This window comes from Micropterus dolomieu, linkage group LG12 (genome assembly GCF_021292245.1).
Source record: "Micropterus dolomieu isolate WLL.071019.BEF.003 ecotype Adirondacks linkage group LG12, ASM2129224v1, whole genome shotgun sequence".
Classification (NCBI taxonomy): Eukaryota; Metazoa; Chordata; class Actinopteri; order Centrarchiformes; family Centrarchidae; genus Micropterus; species Micropterus dolomieu.
Window position 1 is genome coordinate 1117069 of NC_060161.1, and position 27815 is coordinate 1144883.

The window sequence follows — 27815 nt, forward strand, 5'->3', positions numbered from 1 at the left end:
TGGTATAGGCAAAAAAAGCACATGGTTAAGGTAAAAAAAAAAAGATTTTGGTGTCGGTTAAATGCCGTGTCTTGTGCTTTAAGTCATTATGGACTTTTTAAACACTAGGCCAAGAGCACCATCTTTTCTTAAACTTAACCAAGTGCTTTGAGTTGCATGAACTTAACTATAAAAAAAGTTTAATAGCACTTTAGTTGCTACGAACTATTGTGATTGTAGGAAAAACAAATTAAATTGAATATTTGGCCGGCCCTGTTTGCACGAACAGAAGTATTTTCAAAACCTTGAGTTTTTCTACGTGGTTTGACCGTTCGTCCACACAGAAACGCAGCATCACGTCACTGAAACCGATATTTTTGAAAACCCCTGCCAGGGTGCAGATTTTAAGAACCTTGTTTGCAGTGTTGTCGTGTAGACAGTAAAACCGGAGTTTTGCCTTACAACATCAGAGTGTGTGCCGTTATCTGCTGTGGTTGACATCGGACTGTGCGCCACTGCCTGCTTTATTTACCATTTTAATAGGCTCTGATTGGACAACATGGCTTTACGATTAGGGTCATATCGCTGCCTGGTGGTTTGGTATGACCTTCAAGGTCATACCAAACCACCAGATATTTTTTTCTTCTTTATATTTTTATGCATTTTCGTGTAGACAGAGATTTTTTTTAAATAAAGGGGGAAAACTCTGTTTATAAAAATCCCCTTGTACATGTGGACTAAGCACATACATTCATTACAACTCATTATGTTGATAAAAAACAAAATCCGATCGCCGTTATGTTTGTTGCTCTTGCATATTAGTAGTATATAAACATTTTTTCTGGGAGACTGGGTTGCTATATAGTGATAACAAGGTCGTAATAAGCATCAGTGGGTTAGTGACAACAACTGTGTTATACTGTATGTTGATATTTAAAAATACTGATCATGGAGAGGGTTTGAGGTGACATAAATGTGTTCTCTTATGTCTACTACCACACAGCCCCAATCGTGTCGGAGAAGGCTTATGTACAATTTTCCTGTCCACGCTAAACTGTGAAGCCAAAACCAGAGAGAAAAGGAAACATCAGATTAGTCGTTTCAGTGTAGACATGGTCTAAATCAGAGGCGTTTCTTATTAAGTCTGGTTTGATTGGCCAGTTGAGAACGATGACAACTGAGATGTTAAGAGAGAGAAAACGTCTGAAAACACAAGAGTTTATGACTGCAAGTAAATTGATGTTGGCATCTGACAGACAGCAGCTTCAAGAGCCTAAACAGTCTGAGCTGATGCTTATATTCAGCTATTTCCTCTGCAGCAAATGATGGCAAGAAGTGCAGACAACTTTATTCTCTCCGCTGCCAAAATATCAGAATGAGCTGACAGGGTACAAGAAAATTTTTTTCCTCCCCAGTACAGGAGCTGCTGCTTGTGGGGTGTTTTTACTGTTGTTTACAAGCTCTGGTTTGCTAGTAATTGAACAGAGTGAATGAGTAAGAACCCAACTCAAAAAATGCAACAAAAGAGCATTTCTGCAGAGCCAAAGACAAAAAACTGTAGGTGTGTGTTTGTGAGAGTCAGTGGTTCGCCATCTCTCTGCCAAGTGTCCTCGCAAAGATGGTAAAAATGCAGCTTTCATTAGAAATAGGAACATTTTAGGATTTCGTTCGAAGTTAACGCTGAGCATAACGGAGGATAAGAAGCTTTCAATGACCTGAAGTGTCTTCACAGATGCAGTAATGCAAAAATGTGCTGTATGTGTATGTGCAAGTGTTAATATTTCTGTGTGTGTGTGTGTGAGTGTGTGTAGGTGTATGACAGGGCAGCATATGGCTAGCCCAGCATGTAGTGAAATATTAAAAAGCAGTGTCAGCAAGAAGGGCACTGTGTGTATGTGTGTGTGTGTTGAACGTGTGTGAGTTTGTGTGCGTCCCATGGGGAGTAGAAATCTGCCGGACATAGACAACTGGGCACGACAAGCTCCCGCTGTGACACACACACACACAAATCTCTCTCCTCTGTCTCTGCCAACTTGTCCAGTTGGCCTTATCTGCTACTGAGACTAAATGCCATCTCTCTCTCTGGCACACACTCACACACACACAATGCTTTTTTCCACATGTCAAGGGTTTCATAAAAACAATGTGCCTTGTATCAGAAAGTCTTCATCACAGTCAAACTAATCAGTATGCATTAAACCAGGCTTGTTGTTTTTTTTTCTTCCACCTCCTCCTCGCCCCTGTGAATCACACACTCCTGGCTTGAAGTGATATTTAAAAAATCTGTTCTTACAGGATCATTTTGGGGTTGAAGGAATATTTTGTCACCATTTGGTTTTCTATTTTTGAGAGATGTCACGCTCTGACCAAATTACACCCCTAGCTTCTGTTTGCTCATAAAGCTTGATTCATGCTGAGAGGCGAAGCAACGGCTAAATGGTTTTGGTAGCTTTTTTATTTTAAGTTGTCCGACTCATGTCCGTCTCCTGGAACAGATGTGCTTCCATTTTAGCTGTCTGTCATCTGACTTTCACATGGTGCAGCTTATTAATGCCACAGACTGAGAACATTTCCAACTTTCTATATATTGTCAACTATACCTGCAATACAACACAATAATAAGACAAATTCTCCAATTTAATTATAACAACTATAATTCAATTCAATTCAAATTAGCTTTATTGGCATGAATGTGTAACAACAATATTGCCTATTGACTATAACTGTCCTTTGTATTTGTTGATCCTTTATTAAAACAGACCTCATTAGATCAAGATCGCATTTTCCAAAAGGATCAGTATACAAATATACATAACAAGGTATAAGCATAGACAAATAAATAAATTAAATTCAAACTCACACTGTACATATGTACATATTTGACACTTAAAAACGATTGCACGCAGCTTTAAAAATTGAGTATAAAGTTAATATACTCAAAAGGAACAGGGAGATTCAATTTCTCACTATAGTGTACTTCAGGTTAGGAGTTTCACAGCCCTGGTATATTATCAACTTACAAAGTTATTATGAATTAACAGACAATGAACAACTGATGAATATGAGTCCAAATTTCACTCTCCTTTTAGCTCTGAGTTTGGTCTCCACCACAACCTGACAGAAAAATCTAGCTCTTCAGCTGTTAAATGTTCCGTTAGTTGCTAACAGTACCATGTGGTGCTGTGTGGGTAGCGTTGTGCAGGTTTAAAACCAAAACAATTAGCTAAAAGAGGCTACAAAGTTCCACACGGCAACCATATTTATTCAAGGCCACAACAACCTGAAAAACACTGACTCAACAAACAAGAAGTGTCCCTGAGAGTCCCAGTTAATGTCTCTCTTTACTTGCCATATACCGAAAGTTGAGTACAAGTAAGCTTTTTTTTCTGTGGGTGTAAAACTCATAAAGGGTCCAAAATTGAAAGAGGTCATTCCCTGGGAGACATGAATGTCCTCAGAAAACGTCATACCAATCTGGTCATTAGATTTTTTATATTTCTTCTGCACACGTGGAAATGTTGTTACCAAAATCATTAGGAATCATCCTCTTGGGACTGTGAATATTCGGAGAAAATTTAATGGCAATCTGTTTTTATGTGAGGGGGGACATTTTGCTCTGGACCGATGCTTGACAGACGGACCAAACAACTGACAGTGGCATCTGTAGGCCCGTCTGCTTACAGGGCAGCAAAAACATGTTGGACTGGCAAAAAAAAAAAGGAACACAGAAAGAAGGGGGGATGAAAAAAATGAAGGGAAGGAGAAGGAAAGGGAAGCATTGTCATTTCTGTCTGTACAGAGGAACTCTTACGTTGAATAGGGAGTTATCTGACCATCCTGAATTCCCCGTGGTTTGATACCCACTGATCTGAATTGGCAGGCAGAATTTGACAAGGGTTTAACAGGCCAGTTAGCAATGCACACTCAAAGTATGGTGAATATGTCAGAGTGTTGTATCGATTATGTTAATAGACTTCCTGTTTTGCAAGTCTGAAAGCACTGACAAAAACTGTAGGTTAAACCTCAACCCGCACGTGTGTGACAGCAAAACGAATCATTGCATGCATTAACAACATGTTAATCAATGTGTATCAGCATGTGGACCTCATTATTTCTATCTCATTGTGCTTTTATAGTAAGCTTCATGTGTTGTAGATTTGTTGAAATTGTGTTGTTTAAAGAACTTAATAGTATAGAAATACATTTTTGTCTTGAGACGCTAAAAAGGAAAGCTATGTCTGTTTGCATCCCCCTGTCACAGATTGCATATGTGCTCAAACAAGGAATCATGTTCCCATTTAATAGCTCTTAAGAGACAAAAAAAAGGCTAAGGTTAGAGACAAATCTGGCACACTTTTCTGTAGGGCTGCAAGTAAGGATTATTTTCATTGTGGATTAATTTCTCGATTAATCAATCAGTTGTTTGGTCTATAAAATATCAGAAAAAGGTTTTAAAAAATGGCGATCAGTGTTTCCCAAAGCCAAAGATGGCGTCCTCAAATGTCTTATGTCCACATCCCAAACATATTCAGTTTACTGTCATTGAGGAGAAAAGAAACCAGAAAATTTTCACATTTAAGAAGCTGGAATAAGAGAATTCCGATCATTCTGAAAATTGTTGGCGATTAATTTAATACTAGACAACTAATCGATTAGTCGCTGCAGCTCTAATTTATTTTTTTTTTCCATCTTCTTAATGATCCCCTTCACATTTGACGTCTTATGAAGTCCCAACTAACCGACAAGTTCTGAACAGTTCAGTACAGACAGAAATTATGTTTGTGTGCATCTTTGAAGAAATATGAAGAATTAAGAGTTGTTGTTTATTTAAATTGACTTTCAACAACCTGTGCAGCTGCGTTGTCATGCATGCTTGTGGCTATTTTTGTAACATATTTTCAGGCTCTGATGTTGGAAGATGGCATTTTTAATCCCACCTACAAAGCTTCAGTTGGTCGATTTGTTTTTGTCCAACTGGGAGTCAAACCCCCAATAGGGGGGCTGAGCTGTGAGGCCACTTTGGCACAGTGGCCACAATTGAAATTGCAGCTCATGTGATGCACCCTGACCCAAAAATACTTTTCCCACCAAAACATGGTTGTAAAATAATTAATACCACAACCAAGCAGTCACTCAATCACTGACCTAGTGCTGGAGGTTGTTCAGTATGTCTCGCAGAAAGTACTTTTACGGTTATGAAGGAAAGATGAATATTTTCTGGTTTTCCCCTGATGTCCGCCGGCTGCTCTGCCTCAACTCTCAGTGATTTTCGGAGTGAATCTGATGGACAGATAGCTCTACTTGTTGTAGCAGTACCTTTTGCCGCTAGCTGCTGCTAATCGTAGATGCTGTTATCAGCTGATTCCTCTACTAATGTTAGAGGTGTAAACACCAACACACTCCGGGGGCCTTAAAGAGGTGTAAGTGTTCAGATAGAGGGTAAATAGATGTGCTGAAGCAGTGGACAGTATGAGAAAAATCATGTGGTTTTTGAACACCCTAAATAAAAGAATGAACCTGAAAATAAAGGGCATAATATGGGACTGTGCGCATGTGGTTTAATCAGATTTGATTGACAGTAACGATTCCCTGGCGACACGAGGGAACAACACAATAAATGTCATTAGATTAGGATTCGTAAATTATTTAAAATCTGATTTGTAGAAAGAAATATTGCACCACCCTTTTTCAACAAGGCCCCTCCTACTCCAAACAAGTGAAGACAGAAATCTCCACTGAGATGTAAACAGTGTTGTTTTGACTTTGACAGATGTTCCTGTAGGACTCCATCGCTTAGAGTGAACATCTGAGTGAGAAATTTTGTTTTCAGGGCCTTTAACTTCATGTATGGACCATGAAACGTGTGTCTGTGGCGTGTAAAGCAGGAAGAAGCTGCTGCTGAATTCAGCCTTGTGATTCTGTAAGCATAGTTTACAGGCAGCGGGAGCCTCTTTCTTTCTCTAATGGTAGCAATAACTCACACACACACACACACACAGGGCTTAATGGCTTTTATAATGAATGGCCCAAGATAGTGGGCTAAATGGTGGTTGCCATGGTGATAGGGTCAATCGATCAGAAACTATTGATCCACCATCGATAAGTTTCAGACGGGAAGCTACTGGAATAGGGAATGTGTGTGTGTGTGTGTGTGAGGGGATTAGTTGTGTCTTCATACTGTATGTGTGACTCGTGTGTGTGTGTGTGTGTGTGTGTGTGTGTGTGTGTGTGTGTGTTAAAGACATTCCTCCCCAGTACTTTGTATCCTGCTTTAAAAGGTTCATGTGTCATGGCATCACCTGCTGCACCCTGAATCTGGGTGATGCAAACGGCTACGCCAACTTTAATTTGGCCATCTGACTCAGCACCAAATCTTCAGGGCCGTGATTTTCAAGAGGTGAAATAGTGAGATTATAGGATTGCTAAGAATTAATGATGTGCTAATGTTGCTATTGTTTAACTGAGTTCACCAATATTTGTACAATGAAGGTGTTTTTGTTAATGGTATGAAAAGTTATGTCCACATATGTTCTGCAAGAAATTATTCACCATATATCACCATTATTCTTCCAGAGAGAGCAAAACAACATGTGACCAATGGCCAAATTCCTAAAATTTATGTTATCTATTAAGTGTCACTAAGATTAAAATATAATTTTCTAGAGAGACCTGGCCAAGAAAGCATCATTGTCACAAAAACTATTAAAATAAAAACAACTTGCATGGACTAGGACAGATACAAATATTGAGTTATTGAGAATAAAGTTATAAATATAATGCAGATGTACTGACCGAGAGATTTTCTTTTAAACCAAACAGTAGGTTTTACTCTTTAATACTTGAGTTGAACCGGTGCAAACATCTCACTCACCCTTGAAGCCAGAACATAGAGTCACAGGCTGAAAACCTTTTCAGACTGCGCCGCAGGGTTTCCATCAGTGTATACATTATAATGAAATATAGAATTAACCTTCAAAGAAAAAGAGCAGAGGGGATGTTTCACACAGCAAATGCCACATATTTAATTAGTGGCTATTGTTAAGGCTAAAGGTTAAACAATAAGTCGATTCAAACAATTAGTCGACTGGCAGAAAATGTATCTATTTTGATAATCAATTAAGCAATTGTTCAAGCATAAAAAACAAACATTTCCAAGTCCCAGCTTATCGGTTATGAGTATTTGCTGGTTTTCTTGGTCTTATTTAATAGTAAATTTTTAAAGTTTTGAACAAAACAAGCTATTTGACAACATCTGTTTCAGTTTTTGAAAATCATAACAGACATTTTTTACACTTTTTTTGGTCATTTTATAGACCAAATGGTTAATCGCACATTAATCAATAATAAAAATAACTGGTAATTGCAGTCATTTATTAACTAAATTGACCATAAGATCAGAACCCTGCACCTACAGTAGATACCCTGTGGTTTGACTTATTGAGGTGTGATTTTCATTCATTAGGGGTTATTTTAATTCTCTTTGGACTTAAGTGTTTGCTTATTTCAATTAAAATGCATTAAGGCCGATTTGTGTCCAAACAGCACAGGGTAATAAAAGCTAGAATATTTAAGGGAAATTGTCTCAAAAACCATTAAAACATAAAAATACAGTGTGTCATGTCTGTTGGGTATGTTTCATAAAGCTTTTACTTCATTTTCAGATGTGGGTGAGTGGGTGAATGTACAGTAGACCTATTTCCAGCACCATCTCAGTAGCAAATTAAATGAAAAAGTCAACCTCTGCATCTCTTAAGATGTTAAATGTCAGTCTGTAATATTCACTGTGTTCCAGGAGTTATTCTGCAGCGCTGTAATTAACTTTTTGGTGTACTTACCGTGGGAAAAGAAAACATCAGAAACCATTAGATGAATCTTTTGTGATTTCCATTGTTACTGAAACATTACAAACCATTAAAAAGCTCCATACCCCATTAGATCCATTGTATGATGGTTTGTCATGGGTTTTGGACTCGGATCTAATGGTTTCCACTACATCTTTGAGCAGTGGTTTGTAATAGTTTCAATTACAGGCTGCATTTGTTACTAATGGTTGTGATGATTTCTAGTATATTACAACAGACAAACCATAATATTAATAAACAATTCAAAATGTAAAATAATTTCAGCAGGTTATTTTCCACCAACCCGGTTCTTCTACTTCCACTTCTATTAGACATTTTCCACTTTTCCCAGATTGAATTGCCAGCCCCCACACCGTTTTCTCTTTACTTTTGAATTTGAAATACTTTGTCAAAAAAACAAACAAAAAAAAACTCTTCTTCATTCCATAAATATAGGAATATAAAAACTGAATTGTAGGACTATGTTATGACCAAAAATATACACGTGTCTGTCCTAAAGGTTTATATATTAATCTTTTGTTAATATCAAAATGTACTATTTTAAACCAAATGATACACTTCTAAAGTATTTTTCTAGCAAATATTTAGGTTTGTGATTTAGCAAGGTGAATTAGCTAAGAGTTGCAAAAAGTTATGATTTATTTTTAATTTTTAAATCGCCAACTAATAAACTCATGTATATATTGTTTGTGAGCTTTGTAGTTACATAAATGATAAATAAATATTTTGACTACTGTTTTGGACACATATTGTAAAGTGGTAAAGATGTTTATTGTAAAAGGAGCGGGGAATGGAGTTGCGGTGAGCTGTGGATTTCGCTGGGGAAGTGAAGAAGGCGGCCCGCAAGAGAGCTGGTGTGGGTTGTCTGCATTAAACTGGAGTGGCACAGTTTCAATGAGCAGGCAGGCGGGTGAACGTGGTCCTGGAACACAAGAAGGTATTAATCACGGGAAACATTCAGGAGGAGATTCACAAAACCAAACACTTTCACAAGTGATGCCTGACAGGTAACCAAGGTAGCTGACAGAACAATCTGGGGATGAGTGACTGAAGATCTGGGCTTGATATTCTGTAGTTAATGAGCTTGATGAGTGGCAGATGCGAGTAATTAGCAGATAACCGGGAGCCAGGAGAGAGAGAGTGGACCAGCGTCATGCCCATAAATACACACACAACGCAGAGTAAAACTCAAGTGGAAAAGTAGTGGTAAACTTTTTATTGTTCCCATGTATCACTAACAACTCTGTATAATACGGTTAAATAGTCATGTGTAAGCATCACGTTCACTTTTGCCGCTGGGGCTAATTTCAGCTGATTACTGGGTATCTTGCAATAATAATATCATAATTTATTAGTTGATTATATTTTGTTTTAATGCATTTTAGAAATGCAGAGGTGGACATAGATTCCCCTGTTTGAGTGTTGTTGTTAAACTGAGCCACAGTGATTACCAAAAAAAACAGATCTCTGCGGTAATTACACTGTTTAATTTGGAAGTTTGTGTTTGTGGTGAACAGAAGAGGGACATAATCCTAACCTGGACACATTGAAGTACCTGCTCATCTTCATCACCTTCCCTCTTTTCTTTCAGTCTCCTTATCTTGATTCTCTTCCCTTCCCAATGCTGAGCTTTGATTGACAGAGTCTTATCACTTTTGTCTCTCTCAGTGAAGAAAGTAAACAGAGGGTCAAGTGATATCTATATGTAAATGTTGCCGGCCTCTGCTAGGATAATCTTGCAGTGAAAATATAAATATATAGGGTCACCTCATCTTATTATCAATTTCAAACCTTTACACAAACTGAATTAAAGGAAAAATATTTCAGCTTTCATTGATGCATGTAAATAACTCAAAATAACTTAATTTCTCAAGAGCAACTAACTAGTCAGCATCATGATGAATGCCTATTCGTCAGATGATGTCTGGAGATGAAAGGCACTAAACTACAAGTAGTCCACAGGTTAAATTCTGTAGTTACCTGTATCAAGCGTCATATGGACTCAGCTGCCTCTCTGGTTTCCTTCAAGTTGTTGCCATAATCAAAGAACCAACGTGTTGAGGAAAGTTTTTGTTGCAACGGCAAGATAATGCAGTTCACCACCCACACACACAAGCAATGACAGTAATCAGATGAGCAACTCTGTAATTTTGCCGTCATACAATATATTTGCAGCACCCAAGTAAAGTTATTTATAGGCAACTATTTCACACCTTTTATCATATAGACCAAAATACAGACCTCTGTGACCTCAGCGGTGGGTACAGCACTGAGAGTAACTACTAACTAAAGTTATCAAATACATGTAGTCCAGTAAAAAGTATGAAATAGCACTGTAATAAGTACGGTACTTGAGTAATTTTGTACTTTGTTACATTCCACCACTTGTAATTTGACGGTGAACCCTAAACAGACTGGAACTAAAAGGTAACAATGCATCTGTTTCCTTAAGATGGACAGACGCTTAATATTTTTACTAATATTGTATCTTGTGTTAAGTCATAGTACACGTTCTTTACCAAAATGTCAAAATGTATGTTATTTTGGCTCACACAGTATGGATCGATCAATCTGTGCTGACATTGGTGCTCACGCTGAACGTAAACATGCGTCAAAGTCCGCTGACTATTGCATTTTTATATTTTATATCGTCCCTATGTAGACAAGTGCAGTGATCCACACGAGCTACTGCCGAGTCTCTGGTCCACAGCAGGATTTTTTTTTATTAGCATTGTTATGAATAAATAGGATCAACATTTTCTTACTTCTGGAACAGAAACCGTAAGTTTCAGAAAGACCTCAGCTCTCTAGAGTACAATGCTACATCACACTTATACTGTTCAACCCATAGAGGTCAGTGCAGCAAAGCTTTTCCTCCATACAGGATGTGATGTGGAGTTAGTCTTTAATCTAAAGGTGCTGTGGGTATATTCGGTCTTGCCCTTGACTCTCTTTTTCTTGTCATTGCAGCACTGTCAAACTGATCAGTCGTGTAACTGGAATTAAGTCAGTCATGTCTTAGTCCAGGGTCTCAGTCCTGTTCCTGCCTCACTACAAAGAGGCCTGAGCATTGATCCGTGATCAGGTTCTGCTCATCAGCTGTTTTGTTGGTGACAGGGCAGGGCAGGCAGCAGCAGAGCAGCAGCTCATTTAATTAATGCGGATTTGACTGGTCACGCTGCTGCTGCAGACCCACGGCTACCTGCTGCTGCCACCACAAAAAACTTCAGCCGTGTCACAGCTACACATCAAAGAGATTTTAGAATTTCTTATGTAATTAACTCGGACCTCTCTCAGTGAGGCCATCGTGCAGTTGGCAGGAAGAGTTCTGTCATGTTCCCTGCGGTTTAAAAATTACCTTTGTCCTGTCATTTCTGACAGCTGACTTAGTTTTAGGCACTTGTACGATAATAGTCATCTGCCATATTTTAATACAGACACAGACGAGCTGATGTTCAATAGGGTTGACTTGTTGCCCATCAAACTGTCTGCTCTCATTTGGTACTGGCCTGTATAATCATTTGCTCAGGCACCAGTGATTTTAGAATCACATTAGTACAGCGTGAGAGAAAATGTAATAGAAAAATTGAAAAGGAGAAAGTGAGAGAATAAAGGAGATATAAAAACTATTTAGGGGTAAAAGAAAGGAAGAAACTGAAGAACAGAGACAAAATACTTGTCTGTTTAAGTAGGATAATTTAAAAAAAATCTGACATCAGCTTAATTTGTAGGTGTTCACATTGTTTGTCATGAGAAGTTATAAACAGCTGCTCAGAGAACTTGTGTGAGAGAGAGAGTGTGTGAGCCCACACCATATTGCATGTTTGAAATCGCTGGCTGGCACCAGCTGTGAAACTATTGGATTTAAATATTTAACATCTAGAGATATTAATTTTACAGACTTCACTCCACCATTTCTGTCTCCATATGTGGCCGCGGTGGGTAAATCTCTGCTATATTATATATATTGTATCTGTGCATTTTAACGCGTGTTTGCAATGATCTGCAGGTTTGTTTTTGTTTACATGTCCTTACATGTACAGTGTGTGTCAGGTTAATTTGCATGCACGCCTGTGGCCAACACTATTTGACCATGTTTTCAAAAAACCACATGTGCCTATATGTGAATTTATTATGCAATATTACATATCCAAAAATCACATTTCATCACACATCTCTTTATATATACTTTTTTTGTAAGGGAATGTAGGCTGTATAGACACTATCCACATACTTTCAGTCAATAGGGCTATTTTTCATGGTTTGGGCTGGTCCACTGCAGCATACAATTATACTTTAGACAATGCTTCCCTTCTATCTTTGCGGCAGCAGTTTGTGGAAGGTAATTTCTTGTTTAATGTGATAGTGCAACCCAAACATGCAAGCAGGCCGGGACATGCTAACACAAATCAGACACAATAGGTCTTTCTAATTCCTGCGTACTAACGTAACGTTTACTCCCCCTTGGCATTTTGTTCTCAGGACTGTACATAATTTCTTCACGCTAGCGAGGTCAGCTCAGTCGCTAACAAGACAATAAATTCACTCACTTTTATTTCTCTCTGCAAACCATCCCTCTGTTGTGGAGCCGTGGATAGTGACACACAGCTAATAAGCTACAATAGCTTCCTCCATCTTGGATTCTCTTAATGTCAGCACTGTCAATTTGTGTTGCTGTTGGTCAACAATGCAAACTTGTGTGTGCAAGTTCACCAAAGTTGAACTCGACACAAAAGATTAGCACTGATTTTCTTTCTCCCAACATAAGTGTAAATACTTATCACGGCAATTCCAATTAGGTGAATTGATTTCGCCTCAAAATCTCCCCATTTTAAATGTTGGTCTGACTGCAACTTACTGCTCTGGCTGAACAGGAGCAAATGCTTGCAGCCAGATTCCAAGCGCCTCTGGTGGAAAACCTTCTCGGAGGAGTGGAGGCTGCTATGGCATATTCTATATTTTCAATTCTATTGTTTATTAGCAATAACCTTTCTTAATAAGTCAATAAAATGTGACAATTGGCTGCCAGTGTTGGTGAAGATGTCGTGGATGACAGTAAAAACAGGTAAATTATGTTTGTACTTCAAGAGGAGGAGGAAATAAACTTGTAGTAAATCACTAACAACCAGTAAAAAAGCACAGTAAAAAGAAGTAAAGGCAGGCAGAGAGGTGAATATCGCAGAGAATATATCCGTCTGCCATCTGCACATGCATACATATAAAAGCATATACATATTTATTGTCATTTTAGATCTTTTCATGCAGCAGGGATCTCTCTCTCTCTGTCTATATATATATATATGTGTGTGTGTGTGTGTGTGTGTGTGTGTGTGTGTGTGTGTGTGTGTATGTATGTATGTATATATATATATATATACACACACACACACACACACACACACATACATATATATATATATATGGGTGGACATACGAAGATTGTATATAGGGGTTGTTGTGGGTGGTTTCCAGTATTTTGGCTCATACATGCATTCGCCAGTGTTTTTATAATCTCTATATTGCTCAAAATTGCGGACGTTGGAAACTTTCTTGCTGATTCACTAACAGTGTCACACTTCACATCAATGACGTCAGATTTCATTCACTATATTCAAACTTTCATTCCATATATTCAGACTTTCTTTCCATATATTCAGACTTTCATTCCATATATTCAGACTTTCATTCCATATATTCAGACTTTCATTCCATATATTCAGACTTTCATTCCATATATTCAGACTTTCATTCCATATATTCAGACTTTCATTCCATATATTCAGACTTTCTTTCCATATATTCAGACTTTCATTCCATATATTCAGACTTTCATTCCATATATTCAGACTTTCTTTCCATATATTCAGACTTTCTTTCCATATATTCAGACTTTCATTCCATATATTCAGACTTTCATTCCATATATTCAGACTTTCATTCACTATATTCAAACTTTCTTTCCATATATTCAGACTTTCATTCCATATATTCAGACTTTCTTTCCATATATTCAGACTTTCATTCAATATATTCAGACTTTCATTCCATATATTCAGACTTTCATTCACTATATTCAAACTTTCTTTCCATATATTCAGACTTTCATTCCATATATTCAGACTTTCATTCCATATATTCAGACTTTCATTCCATATATTCAGACTTCATTCACTATATTCAGACTTTCATTCCATTAATTCAGACTTTCATTCCATATATTCAGACTTTCATTCCATATATTCAGACTTTCTTTCCATATATTCAGACTTTCATTCCATATATTCAGACTTTCATTCCATATATTCAGACTTTCATTCAATATATTCAGACTTCATTCACTATATTCAAACTTTCATTCCATATTTTCAGACTTTCATTCCATATATTCAGATGGACAAACTTCATATATATATATTATTTCCTAAATGGCATGCCATAATTATATATATATATATATATATATATATGCATCCACTTGAACAAGCACATGTACATGGGTGAAGATGGAGACACGCACACTCATGTAGAGGCAGGCAGTTGTAGCAGTCAGTAGGGACAGTTAGTTGAATAGCACTCATTTAGATGGAATGGCCATTTCACATTGCCCATGTGTGTGTGTGTGTGTGTGCGCGCGCGTGTGTGTACGTGCATCTTTGCACCATGCTGAGCTTTGGGAATAAGACACTATTACCTGAGAGAGTCTGTGGAAAACTCTGTAAATATTGACAGAGAGAGAGAGAGAGATGATGCGGAGATATGAACCCTGAGGGGGTTGGGGATTGATAATTTAATGGTTTCACTGGGAGAGAAGATTGGATCGAGAGGAAGAGGTGGGATTTGAACCCTCACTGTTGCCATGGCAGCATTTGGCTGTAAGACAAGGTAAATGTTTCGCAGCTCCAAAGAGTTTGTACAGAAAACACTGCAGAGCGTTGAGTCGCATCGCCGTCAGTGTCGCCGCAAGAAAAAAGAGAATCTTGTGGAAGGGAAGACCTTTTTAACAGGAAAAATAATTAACTTTTCTTACTTTTAAATTAGCCTTTGTTATGAGTCAACTGCTAGGAGGGGTGCTGCAGCACGACTTCAGGGCATTCAGGTTGAAAAGAAAAATTAAACACTCCCAGAAGAGAAGAGTCATGAGTTTTAATCCCACTAGGGATTTTCATCTAGGAAACATAAACATGGAATTCACAGGTGTTAAATAGAAGCAGTCATTATTACATAGAAATATTAATATACTAAATATGTAATCTAATTTGCCATTTTCTGTGAATTATGTGATGAACAGTAACGCCATTTCCATGTTTATCTTGATTCAAATTGAGGTGACAAAATTTACAAACTTACCTTTTGCTAAACCCCACCCCCCTCAGTTTCTGTCAGTACACCTTCCTCTCTGGCTTTTTAATATATCTCTGCACATTTGCAGCTTACAATAACAACTGTGGCAGATTCAATTCAGCACAATTTTTGACACAACGGGTTTTGGATTTCACAAAGAAGTCTTCTCATTTCTGGGTTGACAACCTTCAATATAACCAGTTGAAATGATACATTCTGATATAAACTTTAAGATCCCTAAACTCTGATAAAGTAGCGTCTGGGAGTGTTACACTGGCTTCTATACAGTGGATGTTAGAGGTCTTCACAGGTCCAAAATGTTGCACCCAATCAGAAGCAGACCCAAACCTGATGTCCATCCATCAATCCTCTGGCTATAACCGCTTATCCTTGCAGGGTAGCAAGGGACTGGAGCCAATCCCGGTTGACTTTGGCGAGAGGCAGGGTACACCCTGGACCTGGTCCTCAGTTCATCACAGGGCTGAGACATAGAGCCAAACCAAACCTGATGTGCGGAAATTAATCTTCAATAACAAGAGTCACATTTGGCATTGGACCCTGGAATAAAGCGCTAAAGTTAATAGCTTGCATTAAAGCAATCAATCAATAAGACTTTATTGAGAGAGCTTTACATATATATGTATATAATTCTGACATGGCCAAGCCATTATGCATACTTTTAAATGCAGGAAGTTTACTTTAACAGAGTATTTCTACAATGTGGTATTGCTAGTCTTAGGTAAAAGATCTCAGTACTTAATCCACAACTGGTTTAAATGCTTAAATGTTTAATGAGAAATAATAGTAATAATAAACATTAAAGCAAATGGTCACAACCTAAGATAAAACAATAAAAACTAGGATAAAGTTAAATAAACAGGACATGATAAAACAAGATTAAATTATTTCATGTAAAAGCACCTTAGAATAAATCAATGTTTAAAAGATTAAAATGAGTATTTATTGTACAGTTTATGCTGTGCTTACATGGGTACTTTTTAATAATGTAATATGTGTTGTATGAAGAGCACAAGGTTATGAAATGGGGCATTGCTCAGTTGCAGTAGTGAAATTATTATTGATTTTATTGAACACGTGACATCCCTGTTTACACGAGTCTGTCACCGGTTCCTCTAAATGTATACTTTTTCAATACAGCTAGCAGTAAATGAGTTGTGAGAATCACATTTGTGGTGGCTGAAAATCGATCTTATATCCATGCTGATAATAATATATATATCTACCACTGTGTACTTATAGTTACCTTCTCTGGTATTCTACTGTCCACTAGGCCATGCCAGGGTTTATGTGTTTGTATGGACATCTGTGAAATTATTATGTCGTATGTCTCTCCGTTCCCGTGGGAAGTGGAGTTTTCAGTGCCGCTGTGTTAGGGAGCAGTCTCCCTGCTTTAAAACCTCTTGGAAACTACCACCTATTTCCTGGAAATAACATACCCAAAATGAATCAGGAATAACTCCTCAACCATTTGGCCCAGATTCATAATTCTGGTCTCCTATGATAGGTCAGAATCTAAGGAATAGGAATCCATTTTGCCATTACAGAGTAAATGGAGATGCAATAAAGGAAAATATGAGATTTTCATCCTTGCCTGGTATAAATTCTATGTTTCAAAGGCAATATCACCATCAAAACCATCATCCTGCAGGTTATGATGCAACTGAATATATTCTAATACATCTGGACTACAACTGAAACTGTAAATTTGATGAAAAGAAACTAAAATCCAGAAGTTATTATACAATTTTTCTTAAAATGTTTCGGTCATATTTACTGTTTACATGATGACAGGATGTTTTCTTCAAAACACTATTTATGCCATACAACTACGTTACAAATAATAATAACGTTTCCAGAACATTGAATATAAATAAATACAATGAATATTGATCAATATTCGTTGTATTTATTTATTTATGTTTGCCCTCTGCTCGAGGCCGGACGTTTGAAACTGCCATAGTTGGTAGACCTCGAGTCCAGTAGATATTTGTTTCATGTACTTCTCAAGACAACGGTTTGTTGTAATTAATTTATTTGTTCAACTCTGCATTCCAACAGACAGATTTCCACAACAACATTCATCTTTTTAAGTTGTTACTATTTTCCTACAACCGATTTTTATCTAAAAACGTGAGCAGCACTTTAGACAATTAGTCTAATCAAATAGTTAATCAAAACTAATTCTACTGACTGATAGGATCGACCGGTTGAGACTGAACAATGCAGCATGAGGAGGACGCCGCTTCTGCCTCAGTACCATTTAGTGAGGTTTTACAGGCCCATTTGAGATCGACTAAATCTTTTTAAACCATTTTACCCAGAGATTTGGCTGTCGAACACTGTGGAGCACATGTAAGGCATGTTTTATTGTTTCATTAAAGAACCAATATATTTCACTCTCCTGCAGTTTTATAAGGTATAATTAACAACGAGTGAAAGACATCTGTGAGGTTGTTGGGGTTTTTTTTCAGTTTAAAGTTCGTCATCTATAGTACTTTTAACGATTCTTTTCTCAGTGCTTCTTTCCCACCTACCAGTCAACAGGCCGGTCTGGGTGTCGTTTCACATCAGCAGCTCCTCTACTAATGAGCTGCTGCTGTGATTGTCAGCCATAGCAGAGGCTGAAGAGTAAGTTAGAGCTGAGTGGTCGATTTCAGGCGAGTCGACACTGACACTGCTACAATATCTGGATTATTTTAGACAACAGGGTTTGTTTTTCTTTTTAATGTAGGAGACTTGGAGGACACTAGCATGATGAATCAGCTTTTCAGTAAAGTGCTAATATCACAAAAACATTTTTAGGATAAGAGGTTGTTTTCATTCTCTATTAATCTGTTGATTGAGTCTAGAAATGCCAAACATGCCATCACAAGTTCCCAGAGCTCAAGGTGATCTTTTCAAATAGTTTGCTTTGTCCCGCCAACAGTATAAAACCAACAAATATTTAATTTACAAAGATGAAAACAAAACAAAGAAAAGCTGTTTTAAATTTGTCTGTATTATAGCCAGGCATGTTCCTTGTATTGAATCAGGAGATACTTGACTGTGTGAACAATAATAATTTATTCATGCGATACATTGAATATGAGAATGTCTTTTGGCAGCGGTGCGGTGATGCAGTGGTTAGCACTCACAGCAAGAAGCGTCATGGGTTCAAACCCCGGTTGTCCCAGGCCTTTCTGTGTGGAGTTTGCATGTCATCTCCGGGTGCTCCGGCTTCCTCCCACCGTCCAAAGACATGTGGACTAGGTTGATTAGTGACCCTGAATTGTCCTTAGGTGAGCGTGAGTGGTTGTTTGTCTATGTGTGGCCCTGCGATGGACTGGTGACCTGTCCAGGGTGTACCCTGCCATTTGCCCGATGGCAGCTGGGATTGGCTCCAGCCCCCCGCGATCATTTGTGTTATATATATTTTTGTACATGTAATAGGTTTACAAAGTGAAAAAGACCACCTCAAAGGGAGTTCCCATCTTCTAAAGAAAACACTGTTTTCAAATCAGCTCTGTCTTTAGAAATCGACCACACATTTGGAGTTTAAACAACTATATTCCCACATAAAAAACTGCATTCCGTGACACAATAACAGCAGTATTATAATTTACAGTTTTGAGTCTTCTCCTCTGCCATTTTCCTGGGTATCCTTGGCTATCTGAAGTTCACAGAAGTCACCACCAATGCAGACTGTACTCTGCTAGATGCTGACTTTTGAATTGGAACAGTATTTGGGCTGCGACTTTCCACAAGAATGAAGAGTGAGATACTGCTTGTGTTTACGGCTTGTCAAGACCCGCCCTACTCTGCTTCTGATTGGCTAGTAGTCTTTAACTAGTCACTGCACATGTGCAACTCCCAAAAAAGATCTTATGGAAGTGAGATGCATCACTCTGTAGCTAAAACAGAGCGGTCAAAACACAGGGTGAAAAGAGGAGCTGCAGAAATGTCCAGTATGATAAAATTTAACCATGTAAACCTGTTCTGGTACAACCCCAAATAAGATTATAAACCTGAAATTGAGCATAATTTGACCACTTTAAAGAGGGTGAAGCTGCAGAGGCATTGAAATCCCCCTGATGGAGTCTAAATACTGGTTGTGGTGAGATGAAAGGATGAAGATGCTGAGGATCTGAGCTTCAACTGAGTGTGCATTTCATGAGCAGGAGGAAAATGGGGTGGAGGAGGACCACAGAGATTCATACTGAAATGACAGCTGGCAGCAGAGGAGAGAACAGATATAAAGTGTGATAGTGACTTCATGATTGGCTGAGCTAATTGTGGTGAAACCTGACTGCAAAACTAGGTGTTTGGGGCAGGGAGAGAGAGTGTGTATGAGAGAGAGAGTTTTGTGAATGAGTGGTGAATAGAGAACCCGAGCTTCATATGTCAATATGTTTATGATCGATTTAGTGGCTGATTATTTTCTTAATCAATCGTTTGGTTTTAAAAAAAAAAAGTCTAAAGAAAGTGTGGAAAATGCTGATCACAAATTTTACTGTTGTACTTTACTTGAATATTCCTGTTTCTTTATACTATTACTTCACTACAATTCAGAAACAAACATACTTTTTACTACGCTTTGACAGCTATAGTTACTCACGTTTTTAAACACAAAACCGACACTGAGCTTCTGTAAAAATGTATCACATTTTACAGATCACCAAAGAGTATGTGAAAAAAAAAAAAAAGTTAAATTTATCTTGTCTTTCATCAATTACAACATTACAATGCTGCATAGATTAACTGTTAATGCATCAATCAAAATAATTAAGCTCAAATGTGAACGGGACCCAATCCATTGCTCTCTTTCGTTTGGAGTTGTGTTTGTGTCCATCTGATGAATTAAAGTCCAATATTCACTCTCTTTTAGCTCTGTTTAAGGTCTTTATCAACTCCTCTGGGAAATAACTTACTGTTTGCTGCCAGATGCTTCACTGTTCACCACCTTGTTAATAATTATTGATTATTCTGCAGATTCGACCCCTTTTACACTGTCATTTGTTATTTTAAAAATATATCTATTGTTGCTTTAGTATATTTTGAAGATAATATTTCTGCACTTTTACCAAATAAGTGAAATTTTAATGCCACATTTTAACACTATTATTTTGTCATTTCTACTTAAAGGTAAGTTATAGTGGTGTGGTTACTCACGGTGCATTCATATGCTCCTTGGATGGTCCTATTTCCCACTCTCAAGTTGGAATGTGGCATTAACATGGACGCTACTACAAAGAAGTGTTGGATTAGCATTAGCATGAGGATGTAAAGAACAGGCAGACATCTAGTTCACTCTACATGGACAGCAAACTTACATTATAATCATATTATTGTCACGGGTCGGGGAGCTGAATGCAGACAATGGCGAGGCGAGAGGAAGATGCAGTTCAAACAAAGGATTTATTTAATTCAAAAACTAAACTAAAACAGGTTTACATGGAGCTCAGGGCAAAAGTCCAAACAAGGTAATCCAGGAAACACAAGGCGATCTGAAAACACAGGGAAAACGGAGCACAAGGCGGAGCGCTCAACAAGACGCAAGGACGTGACAAAGACTGGAGAGACAAGCAGGCATACATGTACACAGGGACTAACGAGTGGGGCGGGAGCAACACAGGTGAGCGGGATCAGGGCTAACGAGGCAGAGAGACAGCAGGGGGAAACAGAGAGAACACTAGACAAGCAGACATGGGGCAGAGTGAATAACCAAGAAGACAGAAACACACACAAGTTACAAAGAACCAGAACCTAAACGAGAACACAGAACTAGAACACAGAATACAGAGGAGACCAAACCACAATAATGCAAACAAGGACCAGGAATGAATACCAAAACATGAACTGAGGACATGGAACTAAACCCAGACTCCCAAACAAGACACACAGACAGGATCATGACAATTATAAATCACATGTTTGCAATATATATATGCAATACGTGATTTTGCACAAATCAAAGTTCTGTATACTTCTTCATGTCGCATGTAAACTTCATTTCTCTTTTTGCAATGAAGATTTAAGGAGGAAAAAATCTTCTGATTATTCCGACACCGTATGAATGCACCATCAGTCACCCCCACCCTTTCCAAGCATGCAGGAGAAGCTAAGGTGATCGACGTGCTCTGTCAGCTCTTGTGCTGAATTGTCCAAACTTCTCTTCTTTTCTTACTTTCTAATAAACCAGTCGACTACTACTACCACTAATGTTATGTCTTCTTCTCCTCCTTCTTAGTATGTATTCAACGTAGTGATGAAACACACTTTGAAGAGTCTTTTGTCCATTTGGGCTACTGTAGAAATATGGCAGCGCAACAGCGACCTCCATGTAAGAGCAATTTAAGTTGATAGAAATGGCTCATTCTAAGTTAATAAAAACATAATGGTTCATTATGTAAGGTCTTGATGCACCACTGAAAACGTTATGTATGTTATATTGCATTTCTCTCAATAGATCCTTCTAAATATTACACACTGAACCTATAATTGAAAAATTTAAATTCTTCTTCTATCACTGTATCTTTTGTTTCCATCATGATTATAACATTAAGGGACAGAGATGCATTTAGTCTGTGTGATCCAGAATGTGTCCATCCTGTCAAAGCTGAAATAAAACCTACACCTTATTTCTTTTTATCCCACAGGCCCACTTAGCATTCTGGTTTTAGTTGCACAGCTCTATCTTGATCCGCAGTGGACATATCTTGGTGAACAGGCAAACAGAAAACACACACACACAAAGGCAGGAATGAAAGGCATCTCAGCATCTCACTAGAAGTGTGATGGAATCAACATTGTTGATTTGTCATTTGGTTGGTACACAGCGAGTGCCTGCCAAAACAGCCACTGATACGGTTGCCATGGAAAGAGCACTGGTTTTGTGCAATGCGAGGCAGAAATCTGATGTGCTGCCATTCTGGGTCTGGTTCATTTTTGTGTCAGAGATTCACTCGTCAAATGCAAGCACATACAAGGAATGGATCACTCCTTCTATCTGTCAGCTTATTTGTCATTTCACAGCATTACAACCTTATCACTTCCTGTCCTTTTTACAGTATAGTTGACAGTAGGCGATGTGCTGTAGCTGGAATCAGATCTCACTCTATGTGTCTCACACTGTGTCATTCTGAATTTACCTTTGAATTGTTAGGTGCTGTATCTTAGTGCACATTCACGTTAATAATATAAAAACCAGACATGAATCAAAAAAGTGTAGTTTTTCTTCTTCTCCTACTTTTTCATTTTCCAGAATACTCTGACAAACTTCCAGAGTAGGAGTTTGAACTTGCTGCTTTCAGCTTTGCAGCAGGACATGAGAGCTTTTGTGTTCTTTGTTTTTCTTGTCAAGAAAAGTGAGACTTCGTCAAAACCAAACTTGTGGCTTCATTGTACTTTGTAGCAACTGTGTTGAAGGCAACTGTCAGTAGTGGGGTGTACACCGCTGCATGTCCTTTGACAGATTTCTCGCTGAATGATTGTTGAGTATTTGTTTAAACCTTTTAGTGGCTTCATGTTTGGACAGGGAACTCACATTAGATACAGGGAGTCAGAGTGCTTTTATTTAGTTTGGGCTAGAAAAAGACACACATGGAAACAAAATCAGATTTTTAACAGATTGAAGCCAGATTTAAGAATACATGCTTGGCTTTGTTGCTTTTGTTTAACTGTTTACCAGTGGTGGACCGTAATTAAGTACTGTGGTGGTGATGGAGCAACGGATAAGACACATGCCTTTGATGTGAGAGACCCGCGTTCAACTCCCCACTGTGACCCATCCACCATTGTGTCCCTGAGCAAGACACTTAACCTCTCGTTGCTCCAGAGGCGTGCGACCTCTGACATATGTAGCAATTGTAAGTCGCTTTGGATAAAAGCGTCAGCTAAATGAGTAAATGTAAAGTACTATTACCAAGTATAAATTTGAGGTACTTGCTTTACTTGAGTATTTTCTTTTCATGTCACTTATAGTTCTACTTCACTATATCTCAAAGACATTCTGTTTTACTTTACTACATTTATTTGACAGCTTTAGTTACTAGTTACTTTACAAGTTAAGCTTTTTTATACAAAAAACAAATTAATACTAAATAAAATAAAATGTGTTGTGTTATAAATTAAACTACCCAACATTTTATACAAGTACAGCTGACATAACTATTAGATTGGCACTGAAATTAACTGTGAACAACTTTCATCATTAAGACATTTTGCTTTTCCTTTTAATTATTTTAATTTTTTGTAATAATTTTGAGCTTTGTACTGTTTGTTAGACAAATCAAGCATTGTGAGGGTGTCACTTTGTACTTTGTACGGCATTTCTCACTATTTTCAGAATTTCAAAAAACAAGAGAAAATAATCAGCAGAATAATCCATAATGAAAATGATCATTAGCTGCACTCCGATACAAAATAGTTAAACAGGAGCTCCCCCTCAACAGTTACAACAGTAAAGCATGAGGAATGATAATTATATAAAGTAACAGTCACTGGACATTTTTTCTTTCTGCAACTGTACTTTTACTTACACTGTTAAGTACATTTACCTGATTATACTTCTATACTTTTAGTTTAGTAACATTTTCAATGCACGACTTGTAACAGAGTATTTCTACAATGTTAGTACTTTTACTTAAGTAAAGAATCTGACTATTTCCTCCAGAACTGACGCACACACACACACACACAAACACACACACACATACATCTGAGCACTTGAATTTATTAATTGAAATGGCAACCTTTTTATGATGAATGCCATTGTTTAATAAATAGGACAGTTTGCCTACTGTATTTTTAAATGTTGTTTGTTATGTCAGCCACCCCTGAAAAACATAACTTCACTTTTGATACTGTGATACTTTGATTGGTATCTGTACTTTTACTCAAGTGCATTGCAATCATATTCTTTGTATATGTCAACTAGGGGATGCAACTAATGATCATTTTGTCCTTGATTAATCAGCTGACTGTTTCCCTATACTACTCATTTGGTCCAATACCAATTACTATTTCCTAGTAAGGGTGAATTTCAAATTGCCTAAAATGCTAACAGTTTAAATCACCAAAGATGGTGAGTTTTCTGTCACATATGACAAAGAACAGCAGCAAATTCGCACAATTTAGATGCTGCAAATAGATGATGTTTGACATTTTTGTTGATCTATTGATTGACTAATGAACAGAGTGGGTATTGTTGTTGAAAGCCTAAAGCTGGTTGTTTTCGTTCCATATTTCAAAGGCCTGTCACACCCACACACGTTTTCACTGATTAGACCTCTGTTCTGGTTGAAGGTAGAGCTGTGTTAAAATTAAACGAAGACAGTGAATGTACCAATAATAAAGATGTAATTTGTTCCATAGAGGACAGCAAGTATGATGTCAATCAGCCTTGTCTGTACTGTCCTCGGTAGCTCTAATCAGGAATAAGAAATAAAATCACCTGTGTGGGTGGACCATGTGAGCAGGGCCTGTAATAAGACACACCATCAGGTAACACACATAAACATATCTACATCATTATCTCAGCAGGACTTAATTCATCTGAATATATTTTGGTGCCAAGCTAACACCTGATGTTGTATTGGTTTTTGCTTTTAATAAAAAAATTTTATAAAATGAAAGGTAATTTCTCTGTTATTGTACTCCAAAACATTTACATAATGTGACGTTATCTACCTATGATCATTATCTCAACAACTATTTGAAGGATTTAGCACAGATATTCATGTTTCCCAGAGTATGAATGACTTTGGTGATCTTCTGACTTTTCCTTTAGCACCAATCTCAGGTAAATTTTTAATTTGTCGTGTTCTCCGAATTATTACCAAATATCAGCTAAACTAGAATGGTGAACATGGTAAACATTGCACCTGCCTATCATCAGCATGTTAACATTGTCATTGTGGGGCGGCTGTTGCTCAGGGTGTAACGCAGTCGTTCACTAACTGATGGTTCGATCCCGAAGTCAAAGTGTCCTTGGGCAAGACACTGAACCTCAAAGTGCTCCCGGTGGCTGTGCCATCAATGTGTGAATGGGTGTGAATAGGTGAATAGGACGTACAGTAAAGCCTGCTCCCGTTGCCCCTGCAACCTCTAACTCCCTCCTCCACCACACGACAAAAGAAATGCATGCAATGAAGAAATTACACAGAAATGTCTTTTGTTTCATAGTTACCTATATCATATCAATTCAAAGGTTCAGTTTGTTTTAGTGGCATCTAGTGGTGAGGATTGTGAATTGCAAGCAACGGCTCACTTACCGCCTCCCTTTGCAAGCACGCAGGAGAAGCTACGGTGTACTTCTTGCTCCTAATAGACCAGACGACTACTACTACTACTTCTTTGTCTTCTTACTTCTTCTCCATATGTATTCAAGGTAGTGACAAAACGCACTTCTGTAGAGCAGTTTGTCCATTTGGGCTACTGTAGAAACATGGCGACGCGACATCCAACAACCCTTACGTCCCTAAGGGGGAACTGCGGTTATGTAGATATAAATGTCTCATTCTAAGATAATAAAAACATACCGGTTCATTATGTAAAGTCTTTAATCACCACGGAAAACATAGCTGTGTTTAGTATATTGATTTATGTCAACAGAACCTCCTAAATATTACACACTGGACCTTCCATTGAAATACAGTATGTGTTTGTATGGAGTTTTTCAATTATTTATCAACCATACTATTTCATTAGGTGTTATTTTTGTTACAGACAACAACCGCAACCTTTTAACCATCAGCATGACAGAAACTTTCAATGTATTGCAGAAGAAGAATCTTGCATCTTTATGTCTTTTAACAAATAAGAACATAACTTAGGCAGTGACCAGCAGAAGTGGTGTTAAATATCTGGGAGGCTTGAGATCTGACTCCCTTCAAAGAGCCATTTTTCCCATGACTAATAAACTCATAGTGTGCTGTCTGCATTTTGGAAAGAGTATATATATACTGTATAACACATATTTAATTTTAAATATGTTTAAATTGATCAAATAGACATTTTTTTCCTGTGTGATGTGACACAAACAAAATCATACCACTGAAGTTAAATCTTTAATGTAAGTGCTCCGTACTTGTATAGCGCCTTTCTAGTCTTTTCAACCACTCAAAGCGCTTTTACACTACATCTGCATTCACCAGTCATACACATTCATACACTGGCAGAACAGCTGCCAGGGGCAATTCAGGGTTCAGTATCTTGCCCAAGGACACTTCAACACACAACCAGGGGGAGCCGGGGATTGAACCGCCGACCTTCCGATTAACAGCCAACCCGCTCTACCTGAGCCACAGCCGCCCCGTTACAGAATCTTTGTTTTGTCATTTACTAAAAGAAACTGACATCTTATCCAAACACATAAAATAGAGTTCTGGACAATGCAGAGATTATGATATCTTTGCTAATTACGACAATGCCAGTGAATAGTTTTCTTTAAAAAAAAAAAAAAAGAATGACTCAATAAAGAAGTGGCAAAAGAAAATTATAAGATGCCGAAAATGGAATAAAATAATTTCATGGCTCATTAGCCATTGATTTCTGGCAGCACAGGCTCAAGCTCTCCTCGCTGAAGTACAACATCAGTGTGAGAACACGAGTGAGGAAGCACTCTGGGTCAAAGACATGGAGCGGCTGCAGCACAGCCAGCAGAGAGGTTTTACATGTAACGACGTGAAAAATATATCTGTGCAACAGTCAGCAACACTTAAAGTTCTCCATATTGTCGTCATGACAACACTAGGACAATGTCAGTCAGGGTTCAAGCAGTTACAAGACAACAGAAGGCGACGAGAGAGAAAATACAGTCGGAGAGGAGGAGTCACAGAAGAAGAAAGGAGAGGAGACAGATGGAGCTGAGAGAGAGGAGTCATCGGATTTGTTCGGCTAGAGTCTAAATTCATTGAAAAATTACAGTTGAGGACATTTCAACATTATTGTAAGAATGGAAAACATAGAAGCTATATTATAAGATAGATAGTTAACTATAAATAGAGTTATGTATATATAATTCAGAGTAATTATATATTCGCTGTAATTATTTTGGCAGCGAGTGCAGCGTACTAAAGCAGGGATCTATAGGATTTCATCTCTGTAAAGGACTGAATGAGTGAGTCTCTGTCCAGTTTTGAATCCCGCTGATGAAAGCATAAAGTTGCATAAACTTCTCAAGGAAGTTATAAGAGCTACAGAGCATCATACATAATTCCTGAGGCTGTAAAATGCCACAGTGAGCAAATTCCGGGGGTAATATGAGGTTGTACACATAGTGTAAAGCAAAGTCAGATTGTGCAATTACTGCTTCAATAGCAGGGAACAGCAGGGGAGCACTGCCAGAGGGGGTGGACACAATAACACGAATACCCGTTCAGTCTAATGTATAATACAACAATACAACAGCTGTGCAGCAAATGCTAATACCACAAGCCTGTAATGTTCAGTTTTGGTTGAGATTGTGTCACAGAGGTGATGATGACTCAGATGTACACTTACTCACAGGGCCGTGTGTGCTGTGGTAGCAACGGGTTTGTTATATTATAATCAGCTATGTTAAAATATAAACCTCTAATGTACGAATGACTAGTTTGGAAGCCTTTATAGATTTAAGCAGGATTAATAATGATA

At 37.9% G+C, this 27815-nt stretch overlaps 1 protein-coding gene and 1 long non-coding RNA gene across 2 annotated transcripts in view; one reads left to right on the forward strand and one right to left on the reverse strand.

Annotated features, from left to right (window-relative positions):
- rbm45 (RNA binding motif protein 45) overlaps positions 1 to 27815 on the forward strand; it is a 93015-nt gene that overhangs the window by 55432 nt on the left and 9768 nt on the right. The window lies entirely within an intron of this gene.
- On the reverse strand, positions 8640 to 20811 carry LOC123980410. Its single transcript, XR_006827497.1, has 3 exons — positions 20513 to 20811; positions 20352 to 20425; positions 8640 to 8763 (listed from the first exon to the last, which is right to left on the reverse strand). It is a non-coding gene; the product is annotated as an uncharacterized LOC123980410 (long non-coding RNA).